This window comes from Microtus oregoni, unplaced genomic scaffold, assembly GCF_018167655.1.
Source record: "Microtus oregoni isolate MIOR12 unplaced genomic scaffold, Mior012 000085F_ref0000168, whole genome shotgun sequence".
NCBI lineage: Eukaryota > Metazoa > Chordata > Mammalia > Rodentia > Cricetidae > Microtus > Microtus oregoni.
The window spans coordinates 854442-860340 of record NW_024544551.1 but is presented as its reverse complement, the minus strand read 5'-3'; the positions used below and the strand labels follow the sequence as shown (position 1 = coordinate 860340).

General features: G+C 40.5%; 1 non-coding gene across 1 annotated transcript; it reads right to left on the bottom strand.

Moving 5' to 3' along the window:
* Positions 1 to 686: 686 nt before the first annotated feature.
* LOC121441963 lies at positions 687 to 849 on the bottom strand. Its single transcript, XR_005973522.1, has one exon. It is a non-coding gene; the product is annotated as a U1 spliceosomal RNA (small nuclear RNA).
* Between the last annotated feature and the right edge of the window lie 5050 nt (positions 850 to 5899).

Here is a 5899-nt window from a genome sequence, read left to right as displayed (position 1 = left end):
TGGAAAGTGGAAGGGTAAAACTGTTGAATCTATTCATGAACACACCACACACACACACACACACACACACACACACACACACACACACACTCCAACCCCCTCAAAGCAAAGTCTTATCCAAATTTCTCAAGAAGTCCCATTCAATCTCCATGTGTATTGCATAAAACTTTCCTGGCTTTCATAGGAGCCACTGTTGTGAGAGGAAGAACCATATTGTACAATAATAGGTACAGAAAACCTTCAAGGGAAAGACTATAAACCCCAGAAGCCATAAACTTCGGGACTGGATTTTAGACTGAAGGTCTCTGGAAGCTCAAAGCCACAATCAAGTGTGTTTGTGGTGGGAGTGGGGGTGGAGTGGGCAGGAGAGACTTATTAAATGAAGCTTTTGGTCCAAAATTCCCAACTACCGTAGGTCTGTTGTCTATTGGGCTTCAACACCTCCAAATCCATCTCTTCTTAGGCTGTGTAATTGTTTTCTTGAGTGTGAACTTGCAATGGCTGGAAAATGCGAAAGTTTTCATAGCAAGGTAAAGCATGGCAAGGATTTATTATACATTTTAAAGAGATTTCCTCAACTTACATTTTGATGCGAACAAGAAACAGACAACCAAATTAATACGTTTACCTGCTGAGACCCAGCTTTCTTCAGCAGGACACCTTTTGAAATCTTTTTCTATTTTCAACAGGGGAGAGCATGGATGCAGCATCCTGCTACCACAAATTAAGCATTTGGGTTTCCCACATTTGAGGAAATTGCAAGGGTCAGCACATACAAGTGCAATGGATTAGCCTCCCCCTGGGAAAATGACCATCGTGATCATGGTATCTCCCCTGCCAGGTAAGTGCAGCAGGACACTTTTGTAACACAGCTGCTTCACTGAGCCAAAGAGGGAGGCTAGAGCTGGTCTGCCCTGTCCATAGCCTTGAAACTTAAAAGTGATTCTGTGTGTGGGTCAACTTTGCAAATGGCCTCCGGTTTCCTGATACTGCAGTCTCAAAAGGGCCTGTGCTTTCACACGCCTCACAAAACTATGAAGGCGTGCTTGTTACCAGGTTCACAGCTGTGGTCTATATACATCCACACTAGGCCCCACTAGTGTCTGGACCAAGCTCCGTGGGATCCTCCTTGGCCTCCCACAGTGTGGCTAGAGCACACATGTCCTGAGAAAACTCAGGACTGCTGCCTTGGATGTACTTTTTGTCTTTAAATCCTCCATATTCCTGGTGTGGGATTCCCTTGAGTATCTTGTGAATACCATTGCTCAATAAAGAAGTTGCTTTGGGCCTATAGCAGGGCAGAATATAGCCAGGCTGGACAATATCTATATCTATACCTTCATTTCTATATCTATCTATCTATCTATCTATCTATCTATCTATCTATCTCCCATATATGTATAAGAGAGAGAGAGAGAGAGAGAGAGAGAGAGAAAGAGAGAGAGAGAGAGATAGCTGCCAGAGGAGACAAATGCTGGAACCTTGCTGGTAGGCGACAACCTTGTGGTGATGTACAGATTAATAGTAATGGGTCAATTTAAAATGTAGGAGCTAGCTAGAAATATGCACAAGCTAATTGACCAAGAAGTGATGTAATTAATATAGATTTGCATGATTATTTCAGGTCTGTGCAGCCAGGAAACAAATGAGCAGTCTCTGCCAACATGTTTCTATGACTATTCTCTAGACCTCTAGCCAGTGTCATGTTGTATGTGTGGAGGTCACATCTCTCAAGGGAGGGTTGAGCCTTCTTGCCTATACGATCTTAAAAGAGTTCAGGTGTTGCACAACAATTGACTTTAGCTGGAATAATGCTCTTCTGTGATCTATACCCAAGACCGGAGTCAGTCCCGCAACCTGCAGATGGACCTTGATAGTATTTGCAAGAGCTTGGCTCTAACTATGGCAGCATGTTCATTTTGCTTCAAGTTTAACTGAGTCTCCATCACTCTTTGTGTGATTAACTGGACTTCTTATACTTGGTAGCACCAAGACTAATGCCATCTTTCACAGCGAGTGAAGAATTCCATTAATAAAGAGTTGACAAATATTGGATGAGCCCTTGGAGACCAAGGGAAAAATGCCACTTATATCAGTCTTAATTCCGTGAGCTAGCCTCCTGCTGAGAGTTTTTCAATTATAAAGTGTTAATGTGTGTAATTCTTTAAGACAACTTAGCTTGTATGGCTGGAGAGGGAAAAAAACAGTATAGGGCACGTTGTTTCTGCACATAGCCTCTCCCATTGGATAGTACCCTTACCTACCTCCCCTAGCCTTCTTGCCTTAAGTTCCTCACCAGGAAGCAGAGAAAGTATTTACCAAGTAGATACAGAAGTACATGGGAAGGAAATGAGTTTCCAAGATGGATCCTGGGTGGCAGACGTGGCAGATTGCAAACAGAATGTTTATCACTGGTGAACACAATAGAATTTCTCTTCTTTCTTCTACAAACCTTCAGAGATAGCTAACTCATTGCCAGGGATTATGCCTGGAGGATACTGAAATGTCATCATTAATCACATCAACATCATTATCAAAGGTTTTCATCAGTCTATGCAAAATGCTCTGTGTTCCAGGAGAGTTAACTTGAGTCATAGTGGTCTTCCTGAACTCCGTGTTAAAGACAAGATGCACAGATGCACTTGTTTCTCCTTGGTGTTTACAAAGGACCAGTTTCGTGTTGTTATGTGAACACCAAGGTGACAGAATGTGGCTAAATTACAATAGATGCCATTCCTCACAGGGACATTTGTTGGTATTTATTATTATTTTCTTGTGTTCACTACAGAGTTGGTGTGGGAGGTCCTTCTGTATTGTTTTTATTGGTTAATGAATAAAGAAGCTCACTTGGCCCGATAGGGCAGAGTAGAGCTAGGCGGGAAAACTAAACTGAATGTTGGGAGAAAGAAGATAGAGTCAGAGAAGCCATGTAGCACCACTGGAGACAGATGAGGTAAAACATAGCCTCGTGGCGATACACAGATTAATGGATATGGGTTAATTTAAGATATGAGTTAGCCAGAAATACGCTTAAGCTATTGGTCAAACAGTATTGCAAATAATATGGTTTCTATGTGATTATTTCGGGGCTGAGCAGCTGGGAACAAACAAGCCACCTTCTACAACATAGACTATAGCTTGTTACTTTCTGCTCTAATGTACGTACGCACTTAAGTTTCAAAATAGAAATGAAATATAAATGCACATCTTCTTTTTGCAAGAAAGTTGTATGTGATTCCTATATTACATCAGACAGGCTAATATGCTTTAGCATTTGTAATAGGAAACTTTATTAGCATGATGAAATAAATGCATGCAGGGTAATATTATGTCAACCCGTTGTTACCAGTAGATAAAGTCTGACACGGTAATTGCTAACTGAATGTTGGATCACGGTTATTACTGAGGTAAAATCATTTGCCATGGGATAATCAGGGGTACAATATTCTGAATGATAAAAGAGTCACTTCTACTCTCTAGTTTTAATTAGCTGAAAATGTGCCCTGGGTATTTTAGACGGCTCACCTTACTGATACTGTTATTTAGACACGATTTATAATATTGGTATAGACTCTGCTAATGTTTTTCTCATTAAAGGTTTTATTATTGTTTTCACTGTAAATTCTGTAGGTGAAGATTTTAAGGTGCATTAAATATTTATTTCATATCCCTGTGTTTGTATAAATATGTGTGCAGGTATGTGTATGCTGTATGGAAATATTTTTGTAAGGTCTTCATCCCCAGAAGCTACTGTTTGTGGCTGTGCTAGCATAGGCCTCCTATGCTAGGCCAATGACAAGTCTCAGTCCCACAAGAAGATATAGGTGAAGTGTTACTTAAGAAAATGTTTCTTTTACCTATTGATTATCTAGGCTTGAAAGTGAGTCCTGCGTACCCCATGAGCAAATCTGATACACTACAGTTCTAACGTTTGATCACTAGGTTGCTTCTGATGTTCATGTTCCAGTTGTTAGTCAGGTTTTCAATGAACATCCTAAGTGGTTCTAATGAAGTTCCCACACTGCTCAGTTCCTGAGGGAGAGTGATTGGAAGCATGTTCTGGAGAAATGTTCACCTCCTCTTGACAGATATATTCAAGAAAACCTTGACAAATGACATCTCGGTGGCTTAAATCCTATTATTTGTCCCAGCATTTTCACCATGATATTTCCCAGGTACAATGAGGGACTGTGCATAGTCAGCTTAGCCACCCAAGAGGACTGGCCACCGGATCCAGGCTGTACTCATTTTAAAACTAGCACACAATTGCTGTGTGATGTTTCTGATATGGAAACTCATACATACACTGTGCACTGATATGAATTACCTATTATCATTGATGAAAAACCATGTGGCGAGCCAGGAACCAAGATTCATCTTGCAGCCTCATCCTCAGTGTGAAGTTTCAGATGTGTTTATGCTTCCACCCTGAGGAAAGTAAAGGCCTAGGAGGTGCTCCTATTCCTTAATAGCATTGGCTCTCCTCGTCCTCAAGAGTGGTCCCTCAGGATTCACGAGACCTTAATCCTGTTAGGTACTTCTTTCTTCTAAGCAATGGTTGTGTGTTATAGACACACATGACGCTGACAGAGCCTGTTTCTTTGCTATGTAACTTATCCTCTATCTCCATTCAAGACCCATAATAGAAATTCTTTGGAGGCTAATAAATTGAATAATTGTGTTCTGTAAGTCCATAAGTCTGCACTCAGAAGACATGGTCTGGGAATGACTTGACATGGGTTGGCCCAGATAAACACCGAAGTCAAGTTAAATGTATGGTGTCCTTTCAAAGTCAGAGTAAAAGTATTTGTTTGATAGTTATTTAGTATAGATTAAGGAAATATTTATTCTGAAAAATATAAAACCATTTATGTCTGAAATGCAAGTCTTAGCACATAGAATCTCCAAAGTAGATAGCTTAGTTTTCAGCTGTGAAGAAAAATGAAATCATGAAATTTGCAAGTAGAAAAGGCCATATTGAACGGGGTAACCCAGACCCAGAAAGACAAATGTCAAATGTTCTCTTTCATTTCAGGTTACCAGATCTAGATCTTCAGATATAAATATATAACCTGGAGTAACTGCAAAAACCTGGAAAGTAAAAAGGGTTGTTTGGGGTGGGGTAGGAAAATAGACAAAGGAATAGTAGGAAATAAGTGATGTGAAAGGGGAAATGGGAAAATAAGGGGGCCATAATTAAGAAGGGGGGCTAAATACACAAGAAGGAGAGTAAAATAACAGTAAGGATGTATGATAATATCATAAGAAACCACACTATTAACTATCTATTGAAGAATAGTGCAATACATAAAAGTTTGTATATAAAGATGCAGATGTAGTTTAAATGAAAAAATTCCAACTGGGTTGACAGTGCTCTCCCCAAGAGGCATAGACTATCTAACAAAACCCTACACCAAGCAGGGCAGTGGTGTCTTTAAACCCAGCACTTGGAAGGCACAGGCAGAGGCAGCAGCAGGGGCAGAGGCAGGTGGATCTCTGTGAGTTTGAGGACGGACTGGTTTACCTGTAAGTACTAGTTCCAGAACAGCTAGTACTGTTATACAGAGAGAGACCCTGTCTTGAAAAAAAATGAACAAACAACAACAACAACAAAACAAAAAAGTAAAACAACAACAAAAACCCAACCACCAGGCATGAAAAGCTTTTTTTGAGTTAGATTTTCTGAGAGACTACCAAAACATTTTAAGTTATCGCCATTGCTTTTTGTTGTCCCAGGAGGTGGAGGGTAAGAACCAGTTACTGAGGATACCTTTGTACTTCAGCTGCAGGGCACAGAAGCCTGAGATTGATCTGACCTGAGAAAATTCTGCCTGAGAACTGCCTTTCATGGAACCAAAAGAAACGATGCAAGCTTCCAAAGGAAAGTAGCATCCAATCA